This window comes from Triticum aestivum, chromosome 7B (genome assembly GCF_018294505.1).
Source record: "Triticum aestivum cultivar Chinese Spring chromosome 7B, IWGSC CS RefSeq v2.1, whole genome shotgun sequence".
NCBI classification, from domain to species: domain Eukaryota; kingdom Viridiplantae; phylum Streptophyta; class Magnoliopsida; order Poales; family Poaceae; genus Triticum; species Triticum aestivum.
The window spans coordinates 496,124,518-496,139,903 of NC_057813.1; the positions used below are offsets into that span (position 1 = coordinate 496,124,518).

Consider the following 15,386-nt stretch of genomic DNA (forward strand, 5'->3'; position numbering starts at 1 on the left):
CATACGAAGCAAAATGAATGAATCCACATTCTAAAATATGTCTACATACATCCGCCCGTTGTAGTCCATTTGAAATAGATCGAAAGACTTATATTTAAGAACGGAGGGAGTACTTACTACTCCTTCCATCCCAAAATTCTTGTCTTAGATTAGTCTAGATACGGATGTATCTAATATTAAAATGTGACTTGATACATCTGTATTTAGACAAATGTAAGACAAGAATTTTAAAACGGAGGAAGTAGCTAATTGTGAAAAAATAATATCACGTCTGGCCTACACGTCGCTTGGAGCCTGACATGCCGTCAGTTCCTACTCAGCTTGGCAGATGGCAATCAGACAATCCGTGCTTGGCCAAGCAGGCAGGAGGTCTTCACCTTCTCCTGCGTTGGGTTAGATGGAACTAAGCATCTCTCCACCGGTATAGTTGGATTAGATGAAACTAATCCACTTTAACCCTCCTTGCCTGGATACTTTTAAATTATTTAAGCCCCCAACTAACCCAACCTAGCTCTAACTCCATGATCCAAACAGGCCATAGTGCTACAAGCCAAAACACTGGACCCAACTGCTCAACCGATCACAAAGAACTCCATCCATGATCACTGGAGCCGGCGACGACGGGCACGGCGTTGGCGCCGGGGCAACGGCAATCCCGTCCGTGATCCTGAACACGGGCCACGCGATGCCGGTGCTGGGGTTCGGCACGGGCTCGCCAAGCAAGCCGGCGGACCTGGCGGACACCATCGTGCACGCCGTCCGTCTCGGCTACCGCCACCTGGACACGGCGTCCATGTACCGCACGGAGCCGGCGGTGGGCGCCGCCGTAGCCGAGTCCGTCCGCGCCGGCGCCGTGCCCTCCCGCACCGACCTCTTCGTCACCTCCAAGCTCTGGATCTCCGACGCGCGCCCGGGCCGCGTCGTCCCGGCGCTCCGCGAGTCGCTCGCCCGCCTCGGCCTAGCCTACCTTGACCTCTTCCTCGTCCACTGGCCCGTGGCCGCCACCGCCGGCGGCCTCCCGGTAGACAAGAGCACGCTGGTGGAGTTCTACATGGAGGGCGTGTAGCGCGGCATGGAGGAGTGCCACCGGTTGGGCCTGGCGAGGTCCGTCGGGGTGAGCAACTTCTCGGCGGCCAAGATGGAGAGGCTGCTGGCTCTCGCCGCCGTGCCGCCGGCGGTCAACCAGGTGGAGATGAACGTCGGGTGGAGACAGGAGAAGGTGCGGGAGGTGTGCGCCCGGCACGGCGTTGTTGTCTCCGCCTACTCGCCGCTCGGCGCGTACGGCGCCTTCTGGGGCTCCGACGCCGTCATGGAGAGCGGCGTCTTGCACGACGTCGCCGCCGCCAGAGGCAAGACCGTCGCGCAGGTAAACATGAAAGGAAGAAACAAATGTCAATTATTGCAGTGAAGTTTATATCAGATTTTTTTTCTAAATTAGCTTGTGTCAGATTATTTCAGTTCCTGCATAGGTTTTGTTCCTGAAGCAACCTTTTCAAGTTTGAAAAAAATAAATTAGGCAAAGACGGGGTAAAGCACAAATTTCATAAGAGAATCAACATAACAACTATCTAAACTTCTAAAGACATCATCTATGAATTTCGTATGTTTTTAACATGCCGTATGAAACAATAAATTAGGCAAATACAGGGTGGGTAAACCACAAATTTCGTAAGAGAATCAACATAACAACTATCTAAACTTCTATTCTAGACATTAGCACACTGAATCTCGTTAGAAATCAATGTAAAGAAGTTTATGTTGGATCGGTAAATCTCAGTCGACTAAGACTTAACCAATGTTACACTCGTGAGATCTTATGTGTAGATCCCCGCAAAAAAAAAATCCATTTTCTTTCTCTTTTGAATATGCCATGTCACTTGACTGAGACTTGATTAAGTCTCAATCGATTAAGATCTAGCCACACCTTTTGCAAATTTGAATCCTAAAGATCGTTTAGAAGCGGAATAATAGATTCTATGCGCCCAAATCCTGCAAAATCACTAAGAAACTATTTCAGTCAAAAAAGGTGCTGATGGAAAATTAAAAGATGATATATGTGTTGATATTTTCGAACTGTAACAGAAATCAACATCGATCATGTCTTGTTGATGATGTGTACAGGTGGCGTTGAGGTGGCTATACGAGCAGAGCGTGTGCTTTGTGGCGAGGAGCTACAATGGTAAGAGGTTGAAGCAGAACATGGAGATCTTCGACTGGGAGTTGGGCGAGAAGGAGAAGGGGATGATTGACACGATACCGCAGAGGAGGGCGTCTTTGGGTGAGCGTTTCATGTCGCCCGACGGGCCTTACAAAACACCCGAGGAGCTCTGGGACAGCGATATATGAATATATGTACCCGGTTCGGAAATATTTGACGAGGTTTTAGTTCAGATTTGAGGGTACAGGAGCCCAGGGCTTCCTACAGTACAGGAGCATGCCGTGCCGTCGGTCGGCCTGGACATGTAGTAAAGCGCTCGCCGACAGAGCCACCTTTGGGTCTCTGAAAGGATGTCACCGTGGGTGCCCGACGCCGCCGCCGGACTGGAAGCATTGGATTGGACGCGACCGCCAAACTGAATAAACCTCGTCGTCTGATCGGACCCGCGCACAACGGCCGCCGACAGGCTGATGCCGTCCAACCAAGCGCCAACCCAGCTCCTTCAGCACGACGCCCCATCAAAAAAAAAACGGCGCCCCATTCTTTTCCTTCTTTGAGACAAAACGCACCACGCAAGTATTACAGCGCAACATGCAACACTATGACTTGAACAAGAATTTTTAAAAGCAACAAATAAAAGTAGAGCAGAAACGTAACCCCAAAACACAGTAAAGGACAAATAGTTCATCAATTTGCTACCACTTGCCAATTGCCATAACAGCAAAAGCGTCATCACCTTTGGGCGGGCCAAAGCGCATATGCTCAACACAGGGGAAAGGTCCTAAACTCACCACCAGACATCACAGCGCAGGAACGCAAGAGTATCAGTTACGGGGAAATTGCCTGCCTGCTACGGTGCTCTTTGCTTCGCCAAAAGAAAACCAAGGAAAAAAAACGTCAGGCTTCATGTTTGTTAAGCCATTTGCTCTCACCTCTCGGACCACCAAAGCAAGAAAGCAGAGTAACAAGTCACAGGGGTTTAACCCTCTTCAGGCTTCAGGAGGTTCAGGGTCACTTTGGCACTTCACGCCTTCTCTCTGGTTCGACTCCACCTGCAGGAGCTAACCTGGGATGGCAGCACAACACAAGCAATTCAGCATGCACACAAGATACGCTGATGTGAGAACGGAATATACGACAGGGAAAATGCATCATTAACTAAAATAGGAAAGTCAAAGGCATCTTAAGATAAAATGGGTAATGAGCATTCCCATTCTCATCAAGCAAAATAGTATTGGTCGGACTAGCTCCGCGAATCATGCCAATAGCATGCATGCGACGAATTAATAAGATATCCAACAGCCGAAATTTGTATAAGATCATGCATGCAGGCATAAAGATGTCAGTGAATTGCAGAAATTGCGATATCGCTACTCCCAAAGTTCCGTCTTCAATGATGTAGGATAACCTGATGGTTCTGCAGGCCCCTGCTCTATTAGGTGGTTGGCGTTCCCTGCCAAGTTGGTCTTCTCTGCTAGGCATTGAGCTCAAACACGTTGGCTGGGCTAAGCTAATTCGTTATCCCACAACATGACCCCTAGTACAGGGCCATACTTTATATTGTTATTAAAACGAAAGGAGAAACAAAGAACTGATTGCATATTAAAGAGAAACAGATCAGAAAGAACACACAGATTGGAAAAAGGTATTTATTGCATGATCATGAACACACATGACTTGAGTACTAAAAACAGCACCAAAGTCATCATCCATAAGAGGAAAAAAATATCATCATCTGCACTCCAGTAAAATGGAGGTTCCAAAAATGTCTTGAGATTTGTCATTTAGTTCATCGTAGATGCGACATTGCTGAAAGCACATAAGGTGATGACCCATTGATGCCATTTCACTCTCGTATCTCAGGAGTAAAAAATGAACTACAGTACAAACTAAATGTACACATCAACTGTTCCAACAAGTGGCAAGTCAATCTAAATACATCCAAAATTATATAATCCATCTCACATACCCAGAACTACTGAAGGTCAAATAAGGAAACAGTTGCAGAATCCAGAGGCAATAAACTAAAATAGAGGTTTTCTTCCAATGTTGGTCTGTCCATAAGATTACCGACAATATGGGGGCCGGGCCTCTTGCTTACGAAGCCTTTAATCCCAAAAAAGTTGGGGTAGGCTAGATATGAAACCCTTTCACGAGGACTTCCCAGGAGGTCACCCATCCTAGTACTACTCTCGCCCAAATGGGTTTCATACCCAAAAGACTGGCTAGTTTTTACGTTGGCTCACCAAGCCTATCACAACCCTTAGATATGAAACCCTTTCACGACGACTTCCCAGGAGGCCACCCATCCTAGTACTACTCTCGCTCAAATGGGCCGGGCCTCTGACCTTTAAATTTAAGAGTGAATTACTAACACTACAGTGATTAAGCTGTATCTTTCAGTACAAGAAATGGCAGCAGTACCACTTAAACATGATAAGGACTGATTAAGTAGAACTTGCAGTACACTGACACATGTCTAATTCTGGTAAGGCCGTAAGGGATAGGTTTCCTTAGGATAATAAGTTTCATCCGCTTCAAACTCTCATGTTGTAATGGCAAAAACAAGACATGACTGAAAATAGCCATCATGAAAAGAGAAACTTAACAATTGCTAACAACTGTAAAACAAAAACATAAACAGGATTACGTAATGGATAGTAAATGGTATTGCTTCTAGAACACTTACATGTGTCAAAAGTGGCCGAAGTGGGCCATTCTACCTCTCCGGAAAGGTTGCTTTATACCCTTTAGCTTGTCACACGATTCAACAAATGCATTAGTAATGCCTGCAATTCCTTTGGGACCACCAATCGCTTGCAGATGAGGACACTCACAGATCTGCAAGAATTCCAGCTTTGACAAACTCTGTGCCCATATTTGTGCAGAGATAGATTTGATGTACTTGAGGTTCATCAACGCCAGATGGGTTAAGTGGTTGAGGTGCTCCAGTGAGTTCGGAACCCATGGTGAGATGTCTCCACAGTCATTGAGGTACAGCTCCCGAAGCGATATAGGAAATGTCAAGCCTCTCCACTCAATATTTGGACATTCACGTATCATCAATTCCTCTAGACAACAGAACTCCACAAACGTTTCGCCAGGTAGAGACAATAAAGCTTCACAATTTCGAATTGTGATTACTTTTACTGCTGGTAAGGAACGAGGAGTGAAGTCAACTGTTGTTAATTTGCTACAGTTCCAAACATCCAGGCGCAGTAGAGATGACCATTGTTGTATGGGAATTGAAGTCAAAGATTCAGAAGATAAATTCAGTTTCAGTAGCGATGCTAGATCTTCCAGGCAGCTCAGGAAGTGATCAGAAAATTGACCAAAATCAATCATGTTCAGATATTGCAATGAAGGCGGCAACCCAACAAGCATTTCCCAATTAATCTTTGGGCAGCTCCAGATGCTCAGTGTTTCAAGACATTCAAAAGCTTCAAAGGTTTCAACAGGAAGGTTCACCAACTCTGGGCAACGGTCAATACTAATTATTCTGATTGCTGGAAGACCAGGTGCCTGTAGAAGTTGTTCAAGCGAAGACAGTCTGCTGCACATAGAAATGTTCAAAAAAGTGAGAGCTGAGAACATAGTGCCAGCATGGTCACCACCCCAAGATACTGTACGTATATCACATGTTATGAAGTGGAGCTGCATTAAGCTCTGCAGGTTTGATGGCTTAAACCAAGTAGGATTTAAGTCGCCTTTGAAATACTTGATATCCAGGCACTGAATGACATCTGGATGGGGGCAAAGAGCCTCAAGAACTTCCATATCACTATCAGAGGTGCCCCTACGCTGGTCAAAAGCTAATATTAGTTTCCGAATATCCTTTCTTTTGCTCATTTCGAGCTGTTGTACATCATTTGGTTGCAGATAGGACATGCCTTCCAGATTCAGTTCTCCCTTAAGATTCATGTACCTTAGCAATCTGATATGGGAGAACTCGGAAGGAACAGAATATAGTGTGCAGTGTCTCTGATGAGTAAGAGTATTAATTCTGAAGTGCTGCAAGTTGACAAGTCTAGTGAAGTTCCTTGGTAAGTTCTGGAATATGAAGCTTAGCCCCACGAACGTTTGCAGATTATAAAGGCAACAGTATGACTCTGGGAATGTATGAAAAGTACAAGTCCTGGAGCTTCCAAACTTTAAGCACCTCAGAAGCTTAAAACGAGCAACAGTCTCAGGCAGCACCTTTATAGCATTAAAGCCACAAGACAGAAAACGGAGATATTTCAAGGCACTGGACCAACAGTCAATTACAGGAATAAGAGCAGTCTGGTTCAATGATTCCTTGATAAAAATTGTCCGCAGCTTCTTGTGCTGAGATAGAATCATAAATCTTTTGGAATCAAAATTCTCCTCTGTGAACAGTGACAAATGCCGGACATTTTGAGGAACATTTAGAAGGTCATATTCATTTCTTACGACGAAACTTTCATTTGCTGAGACTAACTGGAGCATATCATGGATCAAATCATGAATGACGTATGCATCAGGTGCCCCCTCAGCTTCTTGAAAGAGTGAGCGGTCTATAAGTTCTTGAAAATAGGAACGCGCAATATCTGAAAGAGGAATTTGACCTTGAGGTTCCACGAAACCTTGGGCACACCATATGTGAACAGCAACTTCCATCTGAAAGACATGGTCTTTTGGGTACATTGCACACAGTGAGAAACACCTCTTCAAACGGAAAGGCAGATAAATGTAGCTCAATCTAAGAGCCGGCAAGATCTCCTCCTTTTCTTGCTTTAATTCCCAAAGCTCACTATCTAAGACATTTCTCCAATGTTCAATGTCATGATTCACCCTTAGCAACCGGCCAAGAGTTTTGGCAGCTAGAGGAGACCCTTTCAGTTTGGGAACAATCTTCCTTGCAATGGTTTCTAAATCTGCATCATTTTTGCAGCCCTTGCAATTGAATGCACATGATCTGAGAACTCCCAGAAGGCATCAGCTTGTAAACCTTCTAGTGGAAAAGTCCCAACTGTGCACACTTTCTTAGCTACCTTAACAGACCTGGTAGTCACTAGGATAATGCTTCCTGGAAGCCCACGTGTTAGAGGAGCACAGAAGTTCTCCCATTCCTGTCCATTTTCAGTCAGAACATCGTCCCATATATCATCTAACACGAGCAGAAACCGCTTAGACTTGACAGCAGTAGCCAGTATTGATTGGAGAGAATTCAGGTTATCTGACAATGCTTTCTCCCCTGAGGACTGTACGAGCTCTTTTGTCAATCTCTTAACGTCAAAGTCATCGGACACACATATCCAAAGCTGTTGGTTGAAATGAGCTTCTACCAGAGGATGATGGTAGATTTGTTGTGTCAAAGTTGTTTTACCTACACCACCAATGCCAGTTAAAGCCAGTACACCCACACCTTCATTTCTTGCATCATCAATGAAAGCTTCCTGGGTGCTGAGTGCATCAGTTGCACTTTTACTGTTTTTTCTTTTCCCACCACTATGGATGCTTACTGGCACGCCAAGCAATTGAATAATTTCCATCAATTCCTTTTGGCGGCCAAAGATCTTAGGTTCATTTGGAAGAGAACTTGTTTCTGGCCTGAATGACTTCACAAAATGCCTCTCGTTGTGTGAAACCATGAAATTCAACTGAGTTATCAGATGTTCGGCCCTTCTTTGCAGTTCCTTCACTTTACCAAAGCCACAGCAGACTGTGCTCTTAGTGAAATCTGTTGGCAGTGCACCTTTCTCTTCTTTGATTTCAGCACGTAATAGTTCAGATCATCAAGAGTATCTTCACTATCATAAAAGACACTCTTGAGTTCTTCTAAAAGTTTTGCTACTGGGTCCTTATGACTTGACCACTCTGCTTTATCGGTCATTTCCTGCATCATTGGCATTGTTGTCTCGAGTTTCCAGAGCTCCTCCTGCAGCTGTCCATTCTCCAAAGTTTTGTCTGGCTGGAACCATTGAAGAAAAGCAATCCAATCATTTAAACCAGATACCACTGTCGTGGCGGTTGAGGTGACAGCCTTGATACCCGAGAACCATTCTGCTTCCATTCTGTAAAATATAATTATCAATTAGACTCTTATCTCTTAGTTCCTTCAAAACAGCACATCCAAATAGATTATTCATATCTTGTGCAAAAAATAAAATGTGAACTGTGACTCCAAAGCTCTCAACCACGTTTAATTGTTAGTTTAAATGCCTATTCAAAATACTAGCATAAGAAGTGTTAATCAGTTACTACAGATGCTCAGCACATAGCTTATGAAGCCTGGAGATTCTAAACTTATGAGTTCCACCATACCATACCTCAATTTCTAGTTGTCATATCATAGGAGTTGCAACGAACACTACCTTAAATATGGATGCAGAGATAACAAGAAAAAGGAAAGAAACAGAAGTACAAAAATGAGCAGGTAGAAGGGGAAAACGGGTGTAGTAGAGGACAACACACACAACCGCCAATCTGAAAACACAAAGCTGGATCATTAAATAAAAGAAGACTGGGCATGTAATTTGCTGACGGGTGAACAATCTTATAGCGTACAGCTGTTAGGACATTCAAGCAATATACAGGACGAACTGGATAACCACTACTTCAAAGACACACCAGCAGGATTCACTTCACAAGGACCATCCTAGTCTACAGTTTCATGAAATTTGAAGTGCGACTAACACAGGGTACGCCTGACCTGCCTCCAGTCGTTTCAGATATCATAGCTTAAGAAACTTCAATCCTTCCTCTACAATTCAAACATGGATCGTACTAGCCCCCCACCCAAAGAAAACCCTAGCCTACAGCTTCGTGGAAATTTGACGTTCAACTAACAGCACAATTTGCTTCAGTAGGACCATCCTAGCCTACAGCTTCGTGAAAATTTGACGTGCGACCAACAAAGCGGACGCCTCACCTGTCCTTAGTTGGCGTTTGCAGATACCACAACTTGGTCCGAGAAGCTTCGAGATGCCAATAAGATGCTGCTTCAGGGGGTTCCAATCCTTGCCTGCAATAATTCATACATGGAATCACATTAGCACCACCAAATCCTGCAGATCCGGAAGGATTCCACGTTAGCGCAACACAGTGCAAAATAGGCCATGGGCTTACCTGATTCCAGGAGACTTTGATGCTAAATCGACGAGTGCTCAGCCTTGAAGAACCCCTCCGAAATCAACGAGCGCCGCCGGGGTGCGCCGTGACCACGCGTGGCGAGCACGAGCGGTCGACAAGCCCAGCAATTCGCGCCGTCTCAGAGACGCACGGGTAGGAATGGCAAATCGAGGTACGAGATCTTCATTCTACAATGATCCGCAGAACCCTAGAAGGAAAGGGGGAGAGAGGGGAAGAGAAGAAAAGGAAGAGGAATAATGGAAGGGGGAGAGAAGAGAAGGGTTTCTATAAACCTTGTGAAGAATGGGGAATTGGCAAATTCCGTCATGGGTAGAGTATCTGGTGCTACCAAAACTTAGATGCTACCGTGATACGGGTATCTGGGCCGTCGGATTCTTAAAACGGACGGCATTTAGGAGATGTGGGATCAGCTGGACCTGTGCGTGATTTTTGGACTACTTGTAGGCTTTTTTGCAAACGTTGCAGAGTTGTTGAGAGCCGTCTGATCTGAGAATCCGACGGCCCAAAATCTTGTATCATGGTAACACCTAAAGATTAGTACCCCGCAACGAAGAAAAAAACTCCTTCGTGGTAGGGCTCCAAACGGTAAGTTACCTATGACTTGCGTGCGTTATCCACCGTCGCCGGACCATCCAACGAGTTGTTTTTTATTTTATAACACAAGTACAGACACAAGCGATCATATATACGCGCATACACTTAACCCTATTAACGCACGCCCTACACCTATGAACATCTCTGAGAGACTGAGCCGGTATATCATCTTGAGATTTATAAAGTCACCGTACGCGCCTCGTAGTCAACGGAAACGTCTCTTCCCACTGAAAGCGTATCGCCGGAAATCCTGAAATAAATCCAGAAAAATATGCGAGCACCAGGATTTGAACTTGGTGGGCTGAGATACCACTTTCCTCCTAACCATCCAACGGGTAGTTGTCGAGCAACTCTATCTGTCGTATTCCTGCACCACCAGTAAAAAAATCAATTACATCACTGGTGCTAGATTTTGGCATGGACGATCACTTTAGTGCTACAAGTTGTGGTGTACATTAAAGTGATGCAAGAACTTGGCTTTGCGGTGCAAATACGAAGCAAAACTTGATCGTATACGTATGCGACGCTGACGAGGCGTGCAGGTGTGGTGTGGGGCCCACTGTCAGTGACCGAACGATGAGGATAGGATGACTGGCCTGCTCTTTTTTACAAAATAAAACCTTAGGTTTTTCACATAAAATGATATTAGAGGCCCAGCTGTCAGGAAGAACACAAATTACATTGAGTAAAATAGTATTCCCTCCATCCCATAATAACATAGAGGCTCTTATATTATGGGACAGATGGAGTACGTGCGAGGTTTCGAACCATGAACCCATAGGTAACCCACATGCACGCCTAACCAAAAGTTTTATATCCCTTTTGCACTAACAATGTAAATTAAATAATTTAACTCAAATGAAAAAGTGCAACCCAAAGGGCTCGAACCAGCGACCCGAAGTTTTCACGTGTACGCTATTAACAACAAGGCCGACAAAATTAGTTTGTTTTTCGCATACACAAAAGATATGAGAACCAAGATTTTTTCCATCTAAGACGAGGGGAGGTAAGGAGCTGACATCTAGCTTTGTACTTGATTCACCTTCTGTTATGGATAAACTTGCAACACCACCATATGCTATTAATCCTGATATGTCGCAAGTTATTGATGATGATGCTTCTGCTATAAGTAATGCTTATGATAATGCTAGTACCTTGCTTGATGATAATGTGCCACTGGGTGAATTTCTTGATGAACAACTTCCTAGAGCTAAAGATAACGAGAATGTTAAAACTGGTGAAATTACTAAAACTGATGAAGTTCCTGAAACACCTTGTAAGTGCATCTAGTGCCACCCGTAGTTGGTCTTGGAGTATTGACGGCAAACTTGGTTGAGGGACTAATTTGTTTGTGAGAATTGCAGGATAACACAAGTAGTACCGTAGTAGTCCCTTATTGATTCGGTTTACCTACCAAAGATGACCCCTAAAAATGTGTGAAGACATTGAAGACAATGGTGCACTACTAGGAAAATGCTTATAGGTAGACATTTAGCAGTAGCGTTGGTTAGATACGGCCAGCACCAGCGCTACAAGCGCACGTTAGCAGTAGCGCTGGATTTCACGGCCAGTGCCACTGCTAATGGGCCACGCTCTCGGCCCCCCGTTGCAGCTTTAGCTATAGCGCTGGGCCTCCTCCCCCGCGCTGCCGCTAAGCCTACCTCTTCCTCCCGCGCCGGCCCACGCACCACCCCTCTCCCCTCACTCACACTCACACGCTCACACCACCAGATCGAATCCCTCAGTCATTCCCCGATTCGGCCGCCCCCCCCCACGTCCTACTCCGGCCGCCCTCCCCCGCGACGGCCCTCCTCCCCTGCCCCCTCCCCCCGCGCACCGGCCCTCCTCCCCTGCCCCCCCCGCGCATCGGCCATCCTCCCCGCCGCCCCCCCCCGCCGGCCCTCCTCCACCGAGAGGTACTCCTCCCTCCTTCCTCCTCTCCTCCCTCCCTAGTTATAGTTATTAGAGAGTAGTTAATTATTTTGAATCCTAGTTGAAAAATGTAGGTTCTTAGAATAATGTAGGTGTTTTAGTTGAATTTTTAGGTGTTTAAGTTAAATTTGTAGGTGTTTTAGTTAAAAATGTAGGTTCTTAGAATAATGTAGGTGTTCTTAGAATAATGTTGAATTTGTTTTAAGTGTATTTAAAAGAGTTTTAGGTGTTTTAGTTGTTTTAGGTGTAGTTAACAGAATTTTAGGTGGTTTAGTTGTTTTAGGTGTGGTTAACAGAATTTTAGGTGTTTTAGTTGTTTTAGGTGTAGTTAACAGAATTCTAGGTATTTTTTTAGTTAAAGCAATTGTTGTTGTTATTTTAGTTAAAGCAATTTTTTCTGTTATATGCAAATTTGCAGTGGACATGTCATATTTTGAACATGTCACATTTTGGACATGTCATATTTTCCGAGTGGCCTATGTTTTGCCAGAAATGTCGATTCGTTTACGTTCTGGCAAATTTCAGGCGCTCGATTTGGTCCTGTTTTTAGCAAAGGTCATGCCAAATTTTGCTAAGTGTTTATTAATTTTGTTTTCATAATTAAGCATTTTGTTCTCGATGTCGACGATGCCTATCCCGCATCCTCGTCGTCGACTCGGCGGAGGACTCCTGGTTGAGCCGAGGGGCCATGTCCGGGATTGGGCTCCGCGGGCTGGTACTGGGTTGTGCTACCTTCTGGTGAGCGCAGCTTAGTGAGGAGCCAGCCCGTCATCGACCCGGAGCTTCTTTGGTGGCGGTCACGTGGGCCTGCATCAGGGGAGAGGCTTGAGTCCCCGCGTAGGTGGTACAAGACCATGTCACGGAGGAGAACACACACGTCCAATGCTACTTGGTTGCGTTGGTGAACGGCCGGTTCTCCAATACCTGGCAGATTCTTTGGGGATCTCACCGGAGCTATGATCCGGTGATGGTTCCTTCTCTTTGGGTGTCCACCGCGGCACACTGAACCTAGAGGAGCTATTATTCGAGATGTATTAGTGATATTATATGATGATCTTTGCTACAAACTACTATATATGTATTCGATGATGGATTATTAATTACCTATTAGTTATTTGCTTATTGAATGCAAAAGATGAGCGCGGTTTGTGCTACAAACTACTATATATGTATTCATGATGGATTATATGATGATCTTTGCTACAAACTACTACAAACTACTACAAACTACAAATTTTAGGTGTTTTAGTTGTTATATGATGATCTTTGCTACAAACTACTATATATGTATTTGATGATGGATTATTAATTACCTATTAGGAAATGTCCGACGATGAAAGGGAATTCGCTATGTGTGATTACTGCGAACATGAGCGCGGTCTGTGCGACAGGCCTCACCTGGTAGAAGGTCGGCGCTTCAGCATCAAGCTCCAAGAGACCTTCGATGTTGATACGGTTCGCAACGATGACAAGAGTTTTTTGTTATTTTTACACGACTTCTCTGCTTCTTCAACGTGTAATTTCCGTCTTTTACAATTCGACTAGCTTATCCCATGCCATGCAAGATGCTATGTCTTGGAGAAGATGGGTTTTGAAGATCATGAAAGCATGGAGACAAAGATAATTCAACTAAGGACCCATCATGGTTATGATTTTGCTGTAAAACTATACAATTCTGTGAACTCATCCAATTTTGGTTGCCCGAATTGGGAAGCCCTTTCCAAGGCGTATGATTTTCATGAGGGTATGCTTCTCACCTTCGATCTTGGTGATCCTGACATCGACGAAAATGATATGACCATTTGGGTCCTTGTTGACACGCTTCCAGTTCTACCGCTGTGTGAGTTTCTTAAACATATTTACTAAGTAATTTATATTGTTTATTTCAAAATATTTGACAGCTTATTTCCATTGACAGCTTATTTTCATTCTTCAAAAAATGTACGGTAGATGGTAGACTGAACCTACTACTACAATGATGAAGCACAATTAACTTATAAGGAGAAAGATGGTCTTATCGCATTTTTTACTGATCTTGAGAATTACAATAGCTATTATCGAATTCCTCAAAATTATGGTCAATATGTGCCACTAGTGCATGCGGTGTGCTACGGTGACATCAATGGAGATAGCATGGTAAGATTTTCTACTATTACGATATCCGTGCATCTTTTGCATAAATTTTTCTAAAACTAAACTACATTGCTAACTACAAAGTTATTACTATGTTTTTGAACAGAAAATCTCGATGGATTGTGTGCCTCATCTGATGTTGCCAAGAGGCGTTGATGTTATGAGCTTACGGCCACCACGGCCAGGTCAGCCGCAGTATCCACATCACTCCTGTCCATACCGGATTTCTAAAAGCGAGGAAGCCATGATAATAAATGATTGGAAAAAATGTTTCAACCATCGTAGAGAGCTACTTGGAAGCAACATTGTGCGTAGGCCAAGACTTGGAGACAGGATGATCTCCGTTCTTCATTATGGAGAGTCCAGTTTCCTTAATGAAGAGTCAATGCCTATCTTATTTTATGATATTTTACCTAAGAGAGGGTAGAGTAGGTCCTATGAGAGGAGTAGGTCCTAGGTAGAATGTGTTATTATGTGCTACAATGTGTTCGAGTTGATGAGTAGGGTGAGGAGTTGTGATTATGACTAGTGACCAACTTGTTATATATATGATGTCTCATGGACGAACATTGTTTGGTGGTGATGACTAGTGGTAATGAATATGCTATTTAAACAGACTAGTTCATGATGAGTTGTTATTGTATAAAAGATATCTGTTTAAACATGTACAATGCCAAAATATTAAAAAAACATAAATGTTAGCAGTAGCGCTGGCCTAAAAATGTGCTACTAGTACTTGAACTTACCAGTAGTGCTGGTCTAGAAACGCGCTACTGCTACAAAATACCTGTAGCGCTGGTGCCCGCGCTACGGGAAACCTATGGTAAGCTTTAGCATGGTGGTTCGTGAAGACATTCACAATGAAGATTATGACATGAGAAGACATTCATATGAAGACTATGGAGTGCGAAGACATAGTTGTTTCGTAGTTTCCTTTTCTTCTTTGTTGAGTCATAGGAACCACCGTACTGTTAAGTGGGGTCCAAGTGAACAAAGTCAGAGTGACTAAAGTGATGCTCAACCAAATCCTATGTCTTCGAGCGAAGACAATGAGAGCAAATCTTATCCTGAGCTGGATGAGTCAGCTTTACTTGTAGCCCAAGTCAAGCTGCCGCGTGTGTTTGAAATCCGACCGTTGGACACGTGTCGGTTCCTTAGTGACCCAGGGTCATTTCGGAAAAATCAGGTCGGGTTGCCTCCTTGCTATAAATAGCCCACCCACTACACCATAAATTGGTGGCTGCTCAGAGTTAGTGCACGGCTTTTGTCATTTGAGAACAACCCGCCTACGAAGCATTTGAGAGAGAGATCCTTGCGAGGACTAAGCCCAAAACACCCAGAGCAAAAGAGTGTTAGGCATCACTGAAGTCTTTCTGTCCGCGTGACCTAAAGACTTGTTACATTGAGGACTGTGAATCCTCCAGACGGTTAGGCATCGCATTCTGAGCATCCAAGA

At 44.3% G+C, this 15,386-nt stretch overlaps 2 pseudogenes; one reads left to right on the plus strand and one right to left on the minus strand.

The window, feature by feature from the left end:
- The first annotated feature begins 239 nt into the window (after positions 1-239).
- Positions 240-2,368, plus strand: LOC123163170 (probable NAD(P)H-dependent oxidoreductase 1; annotated as a pseudogene).
- A 459-nt stretch (positions 2,369-2,827) lies between these two features.
- Positions 2,828-10,284, minus strand: LOC123158101 (putative disease resistance protein RGA3; annotated as a pseudogene).
- Positions 10,285-15,386: the final 5,102 nt, after the last annotated feature.